Consider the following 18,232-nt stretch of genomic DNA (forward strand, 5'->3'; position numbering starts at 1 on the left):
ATGACCTCAGATGTGGAGTCTCGTAGTGCTTAGAGCCATTTGAACCATTTTTGAAAGGAAAATGGGATGAAGGCGTGTACTGAAGTTTTTATTAGAGAAGGCAACGGACTAGGAAAGTCGGTGCAGCAGTGATGTCAGACTGATGTAGTGGATAGAGCATCTAACCAATAAGCAGGAAACCCGAGCTCACATCCCGGCCATGGCAAAAATTTTAATTCATTACTTCAGCTGTCCTTAGATGCTGAATCCACCAATAGCTTCATCATGTTATATAAAAAAATCCATCATGAAGTGGTCGGTTCCTATGCTGACAATTTCTCAGGTTTCTCTGTCTGAAACTGAATGCTTACCATTTGAGTTCACTCTTTACTTTATGAAAAAAATGGTTCAAATGGCTCTGAGCACTATGGGACTCAACTGCTGTGGACATCAGTCCCCTAGAACTTAGAACTACTTAAACCTAATTAACCTAAGGACATCACACACATCCATGTCCGAGGCAGGATTCGAACCTGCGACCGTAGCAGTCCCACGGTTCCGGACTGCGCGCCTAGAACCGCGAGACCACCGCGGCCGGCTTACTTTATGAAAGATATTATCAGTGACCTGAAGGATAAACGTATTTATGCGATTCTATTTTCCTTACCAACGCCGTAGTTGAATGGTTAGCGCTGCTGCCTTCGGTGCTGAAGGACCTGTCTTTCATTCTCTGAGGTAGGGAGGTTTGGAGCAGGGTGCACTCTGACTTATCAGGCCAGAGGAGTAGCTACTTGAATAAAGAAGCAGCGGCGTAATCAGGAGTCACCTGCTGGCAATGGTGGCTGGGGCGACTGCTACATGTTGCGCCGATGGTATTGCCTTATAAGCAGCAAGTCGGTAGTCGGAATAAGCCTAACGTCTAAACTCTGAGTGTTCTTTAGGTTTTGTTTACGTTTACTTTTTTATGTACACTACTGGCTATTAAAATTGCTACACCAAGAAGAAATGCAGATGATAAACGGGTATTCATTGGACAAATATATTGTACTAGAACTAACATATGATTACATTTTCACGCAGAACAACCATCTCTGGCCGTAAAACGGCCTTGATACGCCTGGGCATTGAGGCAAACAAAGCTTGGATGGCGTGTAGAGGTGCAGCTGACCATGCAGCTTCAACACGATACCACAGTTCATCAAGAGTAGTGACTGGCGTATTATGACGAGCCAGTTGCTCGGTCACCATTGACCGGACGTTTCCAGTTGGAGAATGTGCTGGCCAGGGCAGCAGTCGAACATCTTCTGTATCCAGAAAGGCCCGTACATGACCTGCAACATGCGGTAGTGCATTATCCTGCTAAAATGTAGGGTTTCGCAGGGATCGAATGAATGGTAGAGCCACGGGTGGTAACACATCTGAAATGTAACGTCCATTGTTGAAAGTGCCTCAGTGAGAAAAAGTGGTGACCCGGACGTGTAACCAATGGCACTCCATACCATCACTCCGGTTGATACACTAGTATGGCGAAGACGAATACACCCTTTGAATGTACGTTCACCGCGATGTTGACAAACACGGATGCGACCATCATGATGCTGTAAACAGAACCTGGATTCATCGGAAAAAATGGCATTTTGCCTTTCTTGCACCCAGGTTCGTCGTTGAGTACATCATCGCAGGCGCCGCGCTGGATTAGCCGAGCGGTCTCAGGCACTGCAGTCAGGGACCGTGTGGCTGGTCATGGCGGAGGTTCGAGTGTGTGTGTTTGACCTTAGGATAATTTAGGTCAAGTAGTGTGTAAGCTTAGGGACTGATGACCTTAGCATTTAAGTCCCATAAGATTTCACGCACATTTGATTTGAACCATCGCAGGCGCTCCTGTTTGTGATGCAGCGTCAAGGGTAACCGCAGCCATGGTCTCCGAGCTGATAGTCCATGCTGCTGCAAACGTCGTCCAAATGTTCGTGCAGATGGTTGTTATCTTGCAAACGTCCCCATCTTTTGGCTCACGGATCGAGAGGTGGCTGCACGGTCCGTTACAGCCAAGCGGATAAGATGCCTGTCATCTCGACTGCTAGTGAAACGAGGCTGTTGGGATCCATCCCGGCGTTCCGTATTACCCTCCTGAACCCACTGATTCCATATTCTGCTTACAGTCATTGGATTTCGACCGACGCAACCAGCAATGTCGCGATACGATAAACCGCAATCGCGATAGGCTACAGTCCGAGCATTATCAATGTCGGAAACATGATGGTACGCATATCTCCTCCTTACACGCGGCATAACCAGGCAACGCCGGTCAACTGCTGTTTGTGTATGAGAAATTGGCTGGAATCTTTCGTCAACTCAGCACGTTGTAGGTGTTGCCACGGGCGCCAACCTTGTGTGAATGCTGTGAAAAACAACTTCTTCCTGTCGGTTAAATTTCGCGCCTGTAGGACATGATCTTCGTGGTGTAGTAATTTTAATGGCCAGTAGTGTACTGGCACTACATCTTCACTTAGAGTCACTTTCGGTTTTTATATAACAAAATAATAAACTTGTTTGTGCGCTAAGGACCTGTTGAATCCTGCCTAGTCGTCGAATATGGGGTATCTAGGAAACCTACTTTCTAGGACCGCTGGACAAATTCAAGCATATCGTATTAATGAGTTTTATTAAGAAAAGTAAGTGACAATACTTAACTTGGAGAATTACACAGAAATGTCGCAAGCAAAGGGCGACATCCGAAATACACAAGCTTCTTCAGTATAACTATAGTCATAAAAACGAAGTAATGAGCTTTGACGCTTCCATTCAGGTCGTTATTCTTGACGCTTCTCGTCGACTGGGCCGCGACCAGTCGGGCGCGGTGCTTATTTCCTCTTCGCGTTGTCATCCTGGAGAGGGGTCGGTCAGCATGTGATTGGCTGACGTCTTCTTCACAGCCCTCTCTGCTCTCTCGTTCCCAACTGCCGTGCCGGCGTTTGACTTTGCGCCGTAACAAGACCTAAATCGAAACAAGGAACTTGAAATAGACGACGTCTGTCGCTTCCCGGCACAACCTCACTATACCAGAACCAAGTAAGTGCAAACTGCGTAACGCAATCGTGACGTTAACGACAATGAGTTAGTTATAAATTGCTGCCAATCGTTATATCGGACATGAGAACGAGAGAGTCTCCTTGGTTTGAAGCAAATAAGTTTCCTGAAAATAGGTTACAGAATTGCAATAGGCAGAAAAGTTTGGTTGGTTTCTATCAAGTTTATTCTCACATATACTTAGGTGTTGGACCATAAACCCCTTAGTAAGATTGTCTATTTATTTCGATTTGCTACTTCAAAACTAATTGCAGGTACATGTAAGAAACAATTACAAAGCAATCACTTGTTTTCGTTTAGCACTGAAATCTGTCTAAGTAATTGAGACCAAGATTGACTGCCTCTGTTCAACACTATTCCAATGAAACTCTAAAAATCCTACTTGACCTGCAGTACCTGAGTGTCCACCAGAGTCTATCACCGTCTTCTCATAGTTGAAGTCTTTATCAGGTGTATCGGCTGCTATGGGCCTACTCAGCCCCGCTGGCGTCTCGCTGCGGGATCTGCAAACTGCCGGCCCTGGATCTGAATCTGCATCTGAATATCTGCTTCTAGCTATTCCGCTGCCTGGCCTTTTATTTCGTTTCTCATGTACTTGGGTGAACAGGAATTACTTTGTTTCACACGACCCTTTCATTTCTATGTGATCGGATTGCACAAGAATGCCTTCGGTTCCAAACGACACTTTTGTTTGTAGCTGCACACAACTTAATTTGGTTCCACACGTATCTTTTCCGCAAGTGACTGACACTTTCTTGCTGTTTTATCCCCCTGGTGTTTGCGTCTTCCATTGCGCAAGTTCGATTTATGCTGCTTCCTCTGGTAGGCAGCCAAACACTATGTTATTTGATCAACAAGCCGTACTTGGCTGCCTCCGCCGCTTATCTTGTCCTTACGTCCTGGTGGACCATTTCTGCCTGTTTGCCTATGGAGCCTCGACTCTCATTATGGTTACAAAAGCTAGAATAAAAATTACAATTTTCTACCATCACAATACATTCCGTCAGAACTACTAAGAGCCAGGGATGAAAAACTACTCCATCTAGTGTGCAAGATGCATGAGACAGTGCAAATACCCTCAGACTTCAAGAAGAATATAATAATCCCAATTCCAAGGACAGCAGGTACTTCAAATGGTTCAAATGGCTCTGAGCACTATGGGAGTCAACTGCTGTGGTCATCAGTCCCCTAGAACGTAGAACTACTTAAACCTAACTAAGCTAAGGACATCACACACATCCATGCCCGAGGCAGGATTCGAATTTGAGACCGTAGCAGTCGCACGGCTCCAGACTACGTGCCTAGAACCACGAGACCACCGCGGCCGACACAGCAGGTGCTGACAGGTGTGAAAATTACCGAACTATCAGTTAAATAAGTCGTGGTTGAAAAATTGTGCTATTCCACAAGGTAGTTTATTTGGATAGAAGTGTATGGAGCCTGAAGATGGCATAACGAAATGCCGAAACTCGTGACCTTCAGAATGAAATAAATCAATATCTTAAAAGTACACGGCTGTTGGTGAATTTTATTGACAGTTACAATAATAATGATCGAAACTTTTACTTCCAAAGTATGTAGATGCTCTTCTACATGTGTGCTTGCATGTGGGCTTTAAGGCTGTTGCCGGTCGCGGTGGCCGAGTGGTTCTAGGTGCTCAGTCCGGAACCGCGAGACTGCTACGGTCAGAGCTTCGAATTCTGCCTCGGGCATGGATGTGTGCCATGTCCTTAGGTTAGTTATGGTTAAGTAGTTCTAAGTTCTAGGGGACTGATGACCACAGCTTTTAAGGCCCATAGTGCCTAGAGCCATTATTTAAAAAAAAAAAAATATCTGTTGTTCTCCTTCCTGTGCTTCATATTTTCACTTGCACAGCAATGAGAATTTGAACACAAGATTTTATCACATACTGTTTTGAATGTTATTGGCAACTATTTGCACCATTATTGCGTTCTGCAAAGTTCGAAAGTGCTAGAATTGCTTATAACCGGAACGCGCAGCGTCCAGTTGTAAAGTAAAATGGTATACAGTAAATATTATACTATTCTTGAAGAATAAAGTTTGCTAAGATTGTTTTCAATTCGTTTTATTACTTCTACGTGTTTAGACAGATCTACGCTGTCATCATCGATTCTGAAAGTTACAAAAACAAACATCACAAGTGAAAGTGCCTCGGACATATACGATTTCATTGTGTACAGTAATTCAAAGTTAGAACGTATCTAGTAATATTATTAAATGTACATCCTAGTTATTAAAATGAATGTTACATAGTGATGTGGCGTCAAATTGTAATAAAAATTGGTAAGGAACATCAGGATGTCACAAATAAAAACACTGTTAAAACATACCACATGCTGTGCTGATATCCAAGCTTATACGAATTGCTTGATACACCAATGGCGACTTATATAGTACTACATATATTTAGCATACGTAACCTTTGAATCCACAATACCCATAAAATATTTTCATATGTGGATGCGAGTGCTGTCATGAAAAGCTCAGGAACTACACCATCAGCTGCACAGTATTTTTCTATTTCGACCAGGTGTCCCCAAACCACACTCCTGGAAATGGAAAAAAGAACACATTGACACCGGTGTGTCAGACCCACCATACATGCTCCGGACACTGCGAGAGGGCTGTACAAGCAATGATCACACGCACGGCACAGCGGACACACCAGGAACCGCGGTGTTGGCCGTCGAATGGCGCTAGCTGCGCAGCATTTGTGCACCGCCGCCGTCAGTGTCAGCTAGTTTGTCGTGGCATACGGAGCTCCATCGCAGTCTTTAACACTGGTAGCATGCCGCGACAGCGTGGACGTGAACCGTATGTGCAGTTGACGGACTTTGAGCGAGGGGGTATAGTGGGCATGCGGGAGGCTGGGTGGACGTACCGCCGAATTGCTCAACACGTGGGGCATGAGTTCTCCACAGTACATCGATGTTGTCGCCAGTGGTCGGCGGAAGGTGCACGTGCCCGTCGACCTGGGACCGGACCGCAGCGACGCACGGATCCACGCCAAGAACGTAGGATAATACGCAATGCCGTAGGGGACCGCGCCGCCACTTCCCAGCAAATTAGGGACACTGTTGCTCCTGGGGTATCGGCGAGGACCATTCGCAACCGTCTCCATGAAGCTGGGCTACGGTCCCGCACACCGTTAGGCCGTCTTCCGCTCACGCCCCAACATCGTGCAGCCCGCCTCCAGTGGTGTCGCGACAGGCGTGAATGGAGGGACGAATGGAGACGTGTCGTCTTCAGCGATGAGAGTCGCTTCTGCCTTGGTGCCAATGATGGTCGTATGCGTGTTTGGCGCCGTGCAGGTGAGCGCCACAATCAGGACTGCATACGACCGAGGCACACAGGGCCAACACCCGGCATCATGGTGTGGGGAGCGATCTCCTACACTGGCCGTACACATCTGGTGATCGTCGAGGGGACACTGAATAGTGCACGGTACATCCAAACCGTCATCGAACCCATCGTTCTACCATTCCTAGACCGGCAAGGGAACTTGCTGTTCCAACAGGACAATGCACGTCCGCATGTATCCCGTGCCACCCAACGTGCTCTAGAAGGTGTAAGTCAACTACCCTGTCCAGCAAGATCTCCGGATCTGTCCCCCATTGAGCATGTTTGGGACTGGATGATGCGTCGTCTCACGCGGTCTGCACGTCCAGCACGAACGCTGGTCCAACTGAGGCGCCAGGTGGAAATGGCATGGCAAGCCTTTCCACAGGACTACATCCAGCATCTCAACGATCGTCTCCATGGGAGAATAGCAGCCTGCATTGTTGCGAAAGGTGGATATACACTGTACTAGTGCCGACATTGTGCATGCTCTGTTGCCTGTGTCTATGTGCCTGTGGTTCTGTCAGTGTGGTCATGTGATGTATCTGACCCCAGGAATGTGTCAATAAAGGTGCCCCTTCCTGGGACAATGAATTCACTGTGTTCTTATTTCAATTTCCAGGAGTGTATTTTGGACAAGTGACCTCTTTTCCAAAATGAACTGTTACCTCAGACCCCCACGGCCAAATTATCTACTTTTAAGTTCAACCCCCTTATTCATAATGATCCGCTAACTTAAAACAGCTGGTACAGAGTGTTATTTTTCATTCTGACTTAGGTCAATAGAAGAAGACAGGGTGAGAATTAGCAATGCTTCAAGTTTTAAATAAGAACTTGTGTTAATTTAATAGGGGTCGATTTTTAGACCTCGTCGACCCCCAAAATCAGTTTTCGTGTATGTCGACCCCTAGGAAGCTTTGGGAATCCCTGATTTAGACCAACACGTTAACCTGTAATTCTTTAAGGAACACGCTGTACTTAGATCACGAACACCTCATCACTGGCACATAAGACTTAGTGTAGTTCATTTCATATGGGGCGAAGAATACAACTAAGTGAACTTGGGCGTATTTCATTGAGTGATTTTGTATGAAACACGCCTATGGCCTATATTTCTTTTGCATATAGTTACCCTGATGACCTTTCCCTGTCAGGACTTTTGATATGGCTCTCTGTTGATGAGTAGTCTGAATTGTGTTTTTTGTAAACTTATTTCCTTTTTGAAAAACGATAGTTTATTACAAGTTTCCATGTAAAGGATGACAATGAATGTTTCACGGTACATTTTACATCTTAAATATAACGCTGTACATTTTGAGACCATAATGTTATTTTAAATCGGCGTTTTAAAATCTTGCATAAAGTATCTTAAAATAATTTTAGTGACATTGGAGACGAAACATAATTGAAGTATGGCACATGTGTTGAAATTTATCGGTTATTTGTCACCCCTATGTAAAAAAAGTATAGACTGACTTACTTGTGAAAATGTTATATTGGCTGAGTCGCCATTTTGGTGTCAAACGATTAGCGTATGCTGGAAGACCAGCACAATATGTTGTATATTTTATTTTAATTTTATTTATGACATGCTGATGTTCCTTGCCACTTTTTATTACAATTTGATGCAACATCACTACGTAACATTCATATTAATAGCTAGCATGTACATTTAAAAATTTTACGCTCTACGTTCCAACGTTGACGTAGTGTACACAATAGTTACATGAAGTCTTATATATTTGAACCACCTTCACGTGGGATCTTTGTTTTGGTAACTTTCAGATCAGATGATAAGAACGTAGATCCATCTAAACCTGTAATAAAAGGAACTGCTAATGATCTAGGCAATCATGATTCTTCAAGAGTAATATAATTTTCACATAGCCCCCAACGACTAATGCAATGTCAAACACATGTATAAAATATTTACACGTTTCAGGCCACTGATAATGCCTTTGAATTATAGAGGCGAAACGCGTACGGTATAATAAAATTGGTTTTATTCAGTGGCACATAGACGGATCTAACCTGGGAAATGTTCGACGTAGTGTTAAAGGTATCTGTAACGGACATCCTTCGTTCTACGTATTCATACGTTCATCGATAAGCACTTACATGTCTCGAAGGTAGTCGGTTTTCGGCCTTCTAGGGTAGTTTCGTTTTTGGTTAAGAACCACAAAGGCATTTCTTCATCTCTCAACCACGCCATTTCAGTGGCATGGATTGTGCAACAAAGGGACTCAGGGCCTGTTTATAGTACAACAGACACAAGCGAAAGCGCTGCATAACATGTGATAGTTTTGGCAGTTCTTGAGGAAGATGAGATCAGGAAAGGGCTTTAAGACTATGAAAACGGATACGAGAATGCTTGCTACCAAACTTGAATCTCACCTATCATTTGAAAAAAAAAAAAAAAAAAAAAACACTGAAAAAATCTCCCAAGAGAGTGAAGAAGCAATTTGCGTTTCAGTTTTTAAGAGACCTGTGGAGATTCATCAGTCTTTTGTTTCGTTTGTCTATAACTTGAAACTGTTCAGAAAATAATACCCTTTGCCCCATGACACAAAGGATTGTGTTCGCATCTCCGCTGGCTCAAGGAAACCAGAAAGCCGAAAATTGAGGTATCTGGTGCAAGCCTTTGTATAAACCAAGGAAAGCTGCATCTCATGCTGAAGTAGATTTTCAGAACAGAAAACCATAGGTTTTCCATTCGCACGTTGTTTTTCGCTATGCAATTGTTCTGAAGCGATTGCCTCCCATTAAATGTCACTTAGCTGACTTGTATGTCCCTAACCAAATATTCAACAGGGGGGAGTGGAGCTACATTCCGAGCCACGTTTCGTTTCTGGGGAATTTTCCACATCATTGAAAGATGAATGCCAGTTAAAAAGACAGAGTGAAAAAGAATGATCCATCCGAGATCAGATCCCACAACCTCTTGTTTTCATGTATGCACTTAACCGGTAGATCACATTTTTATATTAAAAATTATCTTTGTTAATTGCATATAAAAAGTACCACAGTGATTTAGGAAACCGGAAGACGGAAAGAAACTCTGGACACAGTGAGACGCCAACTCCTGTACCATTGTAACACATTGTCTCTGCTAACTACTCTACATTAAATTTAATTTATTTATTTACCTACATAAATGCTATTACGTTTCCTCTACCCGCCAGCCTTTATTGCAACGTAAAGGCATCCGCATCTGATCTCAGCCAATGCCCTGATGGTAGAAAGTACGTATAACAGTGTTGACAAAGGTGTCTTGAAAGCGGGGAAGTTGCCGGCAGCACCATTATGCACAACGCATATACAGGCGAAACGTCAGTGTACAAAATGACCAAGCACCCAAATTTTGGTTTTGTTCTTCGTTCTCTGTAAAACAAAGCTGCAGGTCACGGAACAATATCAGTGGTATAGGTATATCTGGTAAGGAGAGCCAACTGTTTCTACCGGGGCCAGTACAGGTTCGCCAAATGTCCACCGTAGGTAAACCGTTGATGGATGGTATCTATAGGGGCCAAGGTTACTGTATCTGTCAATTTCACTGAACCCAATCCGATGCAAATGGTCGTTAGTGGGAATCAATTTATTTACGACTCTATGCGAAGAAGAGGCCACTGCCATGATATGATCCAAGAGAGTAACACAGTTCCACACTGCCTTCCAGTGGATCCGCGACAGAAGTAGTTCTATGGGACTGGGACAGACCGCCCCCTCCCAGCGAGCGAGCAAAGAACTAATCTCTGCGGTACATCGGTACCCAAACAGCTCACTGCAAGGTAAAATTCTCTGACGTGGCTTAGTTAAAAATTATGGGTAACAATGAGAATCGCGCGCCATATGTATAAAGTAGAATCTGTAGTCTTGATGTCATAGGTGCCCAAAACCTCCTAAAATAGATGATTTGGTGGTTCGTCGTATAATACAACCTAAATATGTAACGTTTCCAAAAATATCGCCTAGACTGTTGGTGCAATATTTTTTGCATTATCTCAGTGAGTGAGATCACTTGGCAAAGTAAACTGTCTTACACAGTACATGCAAAATGCGAACTTTTTGGAGAAGCGTAACTCGGCGCCGTTTGTTTTCGAGGAGGGCCTCCTCGATTTTGGCAGTTGCATGTTTCCAGTTACGTGTCGCCATTTTACACGGCAACGATCAGTGATAACACCCACTGACGCATGCCGGTCTACCACAAGGTACAGCAATTTCAACGAAGCTTCGAATTTTACTTTTGCCCTCATTCAACCGTGCACCAGAGACTCGACAGTAACCTTGTAACAGCGCGTTTAGCAAGGGAAATTTCTCACTACGGCGGAGGAGAGCCCCCACATCGTTGACATACGCCCCATCCATGTGGGTCGCACGAGAAATTGTTATTCCACGTTAACGGACTGCCTGGGGCGCGTCCCGACCCCGACTAATTGCGATCGGTGGGTTTAGCTGAGCATTAACACGTATTTTCTCCACAATGCCATAAAACTGACCTCAGGAGTGAAACCAAGTATCTGGAACACACCGAGCAAATAATTCTGAGAAACACGGTCAAACGCCTTGTTAAAATCTATAAAAATAAGAACGCAGTGAACAGAAGTGTCTACAGCACCAGAAACCACATCCTGGTGTTCCACTTGGTGTAAAAGTCGAGCGGCTAGGACAGCAACACCGATGCTGTCCTCAGTCGCGTTCGCCAATAGTGAAGATAACCTGCCTAGTGGTTTCCCTCGATAAAGTTTTATAATCAAAATTTAGCAAAGTGTGAGGGCTAAAAGAATGCACCATGACAGGGTCAGTGTGTTTTATTATTAATATTATCCTATACTACTTACATACTGCGGGCGCGGGTCTCCCCTGATATAATCCCGTTTAACATTGTCGTAAAATTCGCATTCAGGATGGGACTGAAGTGGACATAAAACTCTAGACCAGATGATTTACGGGAGACCGGAAATTCAAGGTTCTGATCTTCCCACTTACGTCACTATGAGCACCATTGGGAAGGGGTCTCACATGGTCAACCGCAGCATGTGATATTTCCTACCGTGTAAAAACTCTAGAGATTGATCGATGAAAGGGCATGGAACGAAAAAGGTCTAATGAAGTTATGTACGTAAATACATGGTTTCCATTCAAGAGACCATTTATTCAATCACACATTATTACAGAGCCTGCGCTCTAATAGCGCTGTACCATGCAGTCACAGTTACAGCATTGTTTCCTCCTAGAGGGTGGTACTATCTCTCGTATGTCATGCCCTAGCGCCGTCTCCTGCCATAGTAATTGATAATGTGTCCGATTCACTTCTCTTGCTGACTCACCTTGTAGAGCGTTGTACACAAGGATTCCGTATTCCAGTCTAGAGCTTGCCGAGAGATAGAGTTTACTTACATAAAGGCAAATGGCAACGGGCGGTGGGCAGCAAGGTTGTACCAGGAGATCTATCCCCACTGACAACAACCACAGCATTCAAAGCCTGAAGAGTGTTTCACCGTTTGTATGAGGCAGGGTCGTTTCAGGAAGCGGGAAGTCATAAAGAACGTACCCGAAATTTTCGAATACCAGACTTGGAGGAAAATGTGATTAACACTGTGGAAGGCGACCGCCGTGTCAGTACCAGGCAGCTGACCCACCAGTACAGGGTAAGCCAGACCCCCGCGTGGAACGTTCTCCATTACAACTGTTACTGCCCTTTCCACTTACAACGTCTGCAGGGCTTACTAGCGACAGGCTTCCCATATCGGCAGCAGCTTTGTCGTTCGTTTCTTCACCAGGCAGCCACGTTTCCCAGATTTGTCATCCATCGTTTTCACAGATGAGGCCCCCTTTACGAGGAGCGGTATCTTCAAATTTGATAACAGTCATCTGTGGGATAGCATGCTGAAGCCCCAAGGTTTGGCGACAGCGAATCATCAGCATCAGTGAAGCCGGAGTGTTTGGCCGGAATAATTTGCTGACAGTATTTTGGGACCAGTTTTCCTTCCATGTCGCCTAAAAGGCCAGAATTATCGGCATACTTTGCTCCCCTGCTACAAGAAGTGCCACTAATGATTCGAAAGGTTATGTGGCTGCTGCATGATGGTGCTCCAGCCCACTTCGCTGTTAACATCCGGACGCATCTCAATCGTGTCTTCCCTGGTCGATGGATCAGACAAGGGGTCCAGTTACATGGCCTACTCGTTCAGCGGATCTCTGGTTTTGGCGCCATCTAAAAAGTATCGTGCATGCAGAGCCCATTCGAGATGTGGACACACTGGAGCAGTGTATTCGTGCTACCTTTGACACCGTTCGGATGCAGCATGGCTGGCGTTAACGTGTGAGACAGAACATGCGTTGAGACACATGGAAACCATTTGCAACACATACTGTAACTGTGGCTGCATGGTACAGCGCGCATTAGACCGCAGTCTCGGCAACAATGTGTGATTGAATAAATGGTCCTTAGCGTGGAAACCAAGCATTTCCGGACATAAGATCATTAGACCTTTTCGTTCCATAGGCCCTCATCGATCAATCTCTATAGTTTGTACACGATGGAAAAAAAAGCATCTTGTAGTTCCGCGTGATATTGGTGGCTGCCGCGTACAATACCGCCTTGTGCAGTCACTTGCCAGCCTTCAGCAGCTGTGAGAGACATAATGAAGGAGCGATAACGTCGGGGCTTATGGGGAAGTAGTTGATACAAGGGCGTCAATTCCGTTTCAAGAAGCGAACGAGGTTTAGATTTTACCTATAAACCCTCCATCTGATGCGCTTCAGCTGCAGCGGATTTGCTTTAATGCGGCGAAAGTCTTGGATCCGTAGAGGGAGTCAACTGCTTGTTTGCGTAGAGTACATAGACGAGTGTGATAAAAATTTGTAAGTTTTCCTCGTTCGAGCGGCACACTGTGATACTAAACACTGACGAAACTACGGCTCCGCTGAATCTCTGTCCACCAATCCGAAGGCGAAGAACAACGCACAGCGGAGTGGACCCAACGCTCCCATAAGGTGAAAGCCGCATCATCCAGCACGCTGTCCTTCAGGTGGCAGACATTCAGCATCCACTGTGGTCGTAACAGTTTCGCACGTTGTCAAATGGCTCTGAGCGACTTAACTTCTGAGGTCATCAGTCGCCTAGAACGTAGAACTAATTAAACCTAACTAACCTAAGGACATCACACACATCCATGCCCGATGCAGGATTCGAACCTGCGACCGTAGCGGTCGCTCGGCTGCAAACTGTAGCGCCTAGAACCGCATGGCCACTCCGGTCGGCTTGCATGTTGTCGTCCAAGGTTTACAATGGCCGCCGCAACAAAGTGGTCGGAAAGGGAAACGGGTACCATCCCAATTTGCAAAAATCCCGTCGCATAAACAGTAAAAAAAGTGTGTGGGAAATGTTATGGGACTTAACTGCTAAGGTCATCAGTCCATAAGCTTACACACTACTTAACCTAAATTATCGTAAGGACAAACATACACACCAATGCCCGAGGGAGGACTCGTACCTCCACCGGGACCAGCCCCACAGTCATAAACCATCAGATAGATAAAAAAAAACTGTCGGTACGACTCCAAGAGGTGGCTATAAGAAACATGTATCTAACTAACCAGGGTGGAATATTTGTGCTCCCACACGTCACGCAAGCACATCGAATGAGCAATTCACTTAACTCACGGCAAAAAATATAATGTAGCAACTAATCGCTAGGAGATAAAACAATATTTTAAATCTCCAACTAACACGAGACACCGAAGAGTCTTGCGAAAAGGTAGACAACGTCCTCTTTGTAAAACCGCGAACGCTCCACTGTATGACCCGAACCAGACAGTGCGTGTAAAAAACTAAAAAAGACGACACCCTATCTCACTACCAGAATCAAGGATTTCATTATCGGCTACAGGAATATACTCACGAAAGAAAAGAGCGGCACCTGTCACATTTTCGGGAGCTACATTAAAAACAGTATGAAATACAGGAAGAGAAACGTGAATAAAACATCTTGTTAAAGTAAGATATCAGCACAGAAATCATAATTAAACTAACGCAACGAAGCCAAACGCAGATCTGATTCAATTATATTAACATTTATTTTAATAAAGCTGTTGCTTCAGTCTTCAATCAGAATAAGAACAGGCTGAAGCGGCAAAAAAAAAAAAAAAAAAAAAAAAAAAAAAAAAAAAAAAAAAAAGAAAAAGAAAGCCCAACGTATTACTCCATTCGACATTCACAGTCCATAGCTGCATCAATCGACAAATGTGAGGGGACTAGTGCCACATTCTACGAAACCATTACGCTGTTGTTTAGTCTTTGCAAGAGCACGGTCTAACTGCATTCGTCGTTTACGTCGGGCGTGTGGTAGGCAAGTTATCCTTCTCCGCTGGCGAGGTAGGAGGATAGTTAGCTGTATCCAAGTCACTCACTGCCGGCCCTGAATCGGAAGCTGTCGGCACACGAGGAGCCTCTAGCGAAAGCGACCGACCCACGTCAACAAGACAAGGGAGGCAAATCATGTGAAGCTCGCCCCCCCCCCCCCCCCCCCCCCCGCCCTCTTCGCCACCCGTGTGCGGATTTTCTAAGAGCAAGAAAATAGTGTAGGCCACTAGACAACGAACAGCTGGGAGCTATGATAAGACAGCAAGTGTTGCGACCTTGGAGAAATTCAGAGGAAACCTCTGCAGAAATCTAAACAGTGATGTCCTGACTCCATCTCTACTACCCGGAGAATTAGTAATTGTACGGAGTTCGTAGGAGAGGTAGGGGAGAGATGGGAGAGGGGCAAGACTGGGAGAACGTCGTCAGCAGTATCAGTGCACGGTGCCTATTATTTTGTATGACATAAACATTCGTGCGATGAGTCGTTACATCAAAAGCCGTCTTAGGTCGTAACGGCGGAGAATTAACCACAGTGAAATTCAAATATGCCCGGTGGGCGTCATTAGCACAACATTGTCCAGTCACTGATTCGCGGTCAATCATCGTTGACTTACGTCAGTGTTCAAGAGCAGATCGCAAAACAAAAACCCTTCTCAAACACTCTCGTTACACAAAAAGCACGTCCACACCCGCCCGCTGTATGTGCCCATTAATTACCTACACGTAAACGAGACGGAATACCCCGTTTTAACTGTATTTCTACGGAACGCACCCCGCTGTAGCAGTGAAGTCTGTACTGTATGACAACTGTTCTAGTCGAATTTTTTTAAGTCCTCCATCCTTGAGCAAATCGCCTTTGAGGTAAACATTATCACCCTCAGCAGGCAGTTTGAACACACGAAAATTCGTCCATTGAACTTCAGCGTTAACAGGGAGGACTGTACTGACGGAAAGGAACCTGGACCCTATTTGAGCAGTTATATGTCTACTTGTTGGGGTTCACAAATACAACAAGGAGAACATACAGTTCCGTGTCAAAACACGCTGTCTGTATATGATTTGAAGTCAAAGCAAAAGCATCTACCGGTCATGTATTTCCGGAGAACTGCACTGTACATGACGGGTCGACTTACCAAAAGAAGAACTCACTGTACCTTTACGTGAAATAGACATTCACTCCGGGGAAAAACATAAGCGATCAGTGCTGCTACTAAGAGCACACTTAAACGAACACGAAGACGTATTCGGCGTAGAACGCAGGCACACAAAGCACAATACGTCACGTAAATGCCAACCTTCGCAATACCCGTAGCAAAATTAAACAACGTCCTGCCCGCACGGCTTCGCAATTGGAACTGCGCTAGACCAGATGAAAAATATAACTTCTACTGTCTTCTGTGCATTGCTTCACTGAAGTTGTCAAGGTATGTGTATAGGTCAGTCATTTTTCTTTTAATCTATCTGCCATTTACGTGAGTGGGACGAGAAATATTTCTTAAAATTTTTCGCTCGTTCTTTGCAGTTTCATCAGTTTTTGAATGGCTTCCTAAAGAGATAGCTTCTCATTCGTATACTGCTTCATGCATTGTTTTGTAATGACAAAGATTCGCATTACATATAACTTGTTTTTTGCAGTGTTTTCACGTTATTCTGTACGCTTTATGGAGTTTGGTAACTTTCTAAATTTGTTTTACCGCCTACTACAGAGGGCATTATGATTTATCGGAGATATTTAGAAGACAACACACGTAAATCTGTCCCATATTTCGTTTGTTCTGATACTTTTATGTAATTTTTCATCAAAAGAGTCTTCTCATATGATATTTGAAAGCCTGCTATCTCGTATTACTTCGTGTGCTACTCCGTTTCCACGCTAGTCTTAGTGAGAACAGCCAGGTCGTCAGCAGAACCTAGGCATTCCACTTTGACTATTTTTTTTTTTTTTTGGTCATTCCTTAACTTCACTGACTTCGTGACCATTAATCCTGATGCTAAGTTTCTCGCTGTTCTCATTTCTACTACTTCTCATTACCTTCGTCTTTCTCCGATTTACTCTCAAACCATACTGTGTACTCATTAGACTGTCCATTCCGTTCAGCAGATCATTTAATTTTTCTTCACTTTCACTCAGGATAGCAGATGTCATCAGCGAATAGTATCATTGATATCCTTTCACCTTGTTTTTTAATTCCACTCCTGAACCTTTCTTTTATTTCCATCATTGCTTCCTCGATGTACAGATTGAAGAGTAGGGGCGAAAGGCTACAGCCTTGTCTTACTCCCTTCTTAATACGAGCACTTCGTTCTTGATGGTCCACTCTTATTATTCCCTCTTGGTTGTTGTACATATTGTATATGACCCGTCTCTCCCTATAGCTTACCCCTACTTTTTTCAGAATCTTGAACAGCTCGCACCATTTTATATTGTCGGACGCTTTTTCCAGGTCGACAAATCCTATGAACGTGTCTTGATTTTTCTTTAGTCTTGCTTCCATTATTAGCCGTAACGTCAGAATTGCCTCTCTCGTGCCTTTACTTTTCCTAAAGCCAAACTAATCGTCACCTAGCGCATTCTCAATTTTCTTTTCCATTCTTCTGTATATTATTCTTGTAAGCAGCTTCGATGCATGAGCTGTTATGCTGATTGTGCGATGATTCTCGCACTTTTCAGCTCTTGCCGTCTTCGGAATTGTGTGGATGATGCTTTTCCGAAAGTCAGATGGTATGTCGCCAGACTCATATATTCTACACACCAACGTGAATAGTCGTTTTGTTGCCACTTCCCCTAATGCTTTTAGAAATTCTGATGGAATGTTATCTGTTTCTGATCTATATAAATGACCTGGGTGACAATCTGAGCAGTTCTCTTAGATTTTTCGCAGATGATGCTGTAATTTACCGTCTAGTAAGGTCATCCGAAGACCAGTATCAGTTGCAAAGCGATTTAGAAAAGATTGCTGTATGGTGTGTCAGGTGGCAGTTGACGCTAAATAACGAAAAGTGTGAGATGATCCACATGAGTTCCAAAAGAAATCCGTTGGAATTCGATTACTCGATAAATAGTACAATTCTCAAGGCTGTCAATTCAACTAAGTACCTGGGTGTTAAAATTACGAACAACTTCAGTTGGAAGGACCACATAGATAATATTGTCGGGAAGGCGAGCCAAAGGTTGCGTTTCATTGGCAGGACACTTAGAAGATGCAACAAGTCCACTAAAGAGACAGCTTACACTACACTCGTTCGTCCTCTGTTAGAATATTGCTGCGCGGTGTGGGATCCTTACCAGGTGGGATTGACGGAGGACATCGAAAGGGTGCAAAAAAGGGCAGCTCGCTTTGTAATATCACATTATAGGGTGATAGTGTGTCAGATATGATACGGGAGTTGGGATGGAAGTCATTACAGCATAGACGTTTTTCGTCGCGGCGAGACCTTTTT

At 44.4% G+C, this 18,232-nt stretch overlaps 1 protein-coding gene across 1 annotated transcript in view; it reads right to left on the minus strand.

Annotated features, from left to right (window-relative positions):
• LOC126267344 (RNA-binding protein Raly-like) overlaps window positions 1–18,232 on the minus strand; it is a 953,265-nt gene that overhangs the window by 648,986 nt on the left and 286,047 nt on the right. The gene's annotated exons all lie outside the window — the stretch shown is intronic.

The sequence above is a fragment of the Schistocerca gregaria genome, chromosome 4 (assembly GCF_023897955.1).
Source record: "Schistocerca gregaria isolate iqSchGreg1 chromosome 4, iqSchGreg1.2, whole genome shotgun sequence".
Lineage (NCBI taxonomy): Eukaryota > Metazoa > Arthropoda > Insecta > Orthoptera > Acrididae > Schistocerca > Schistocerca gregaria.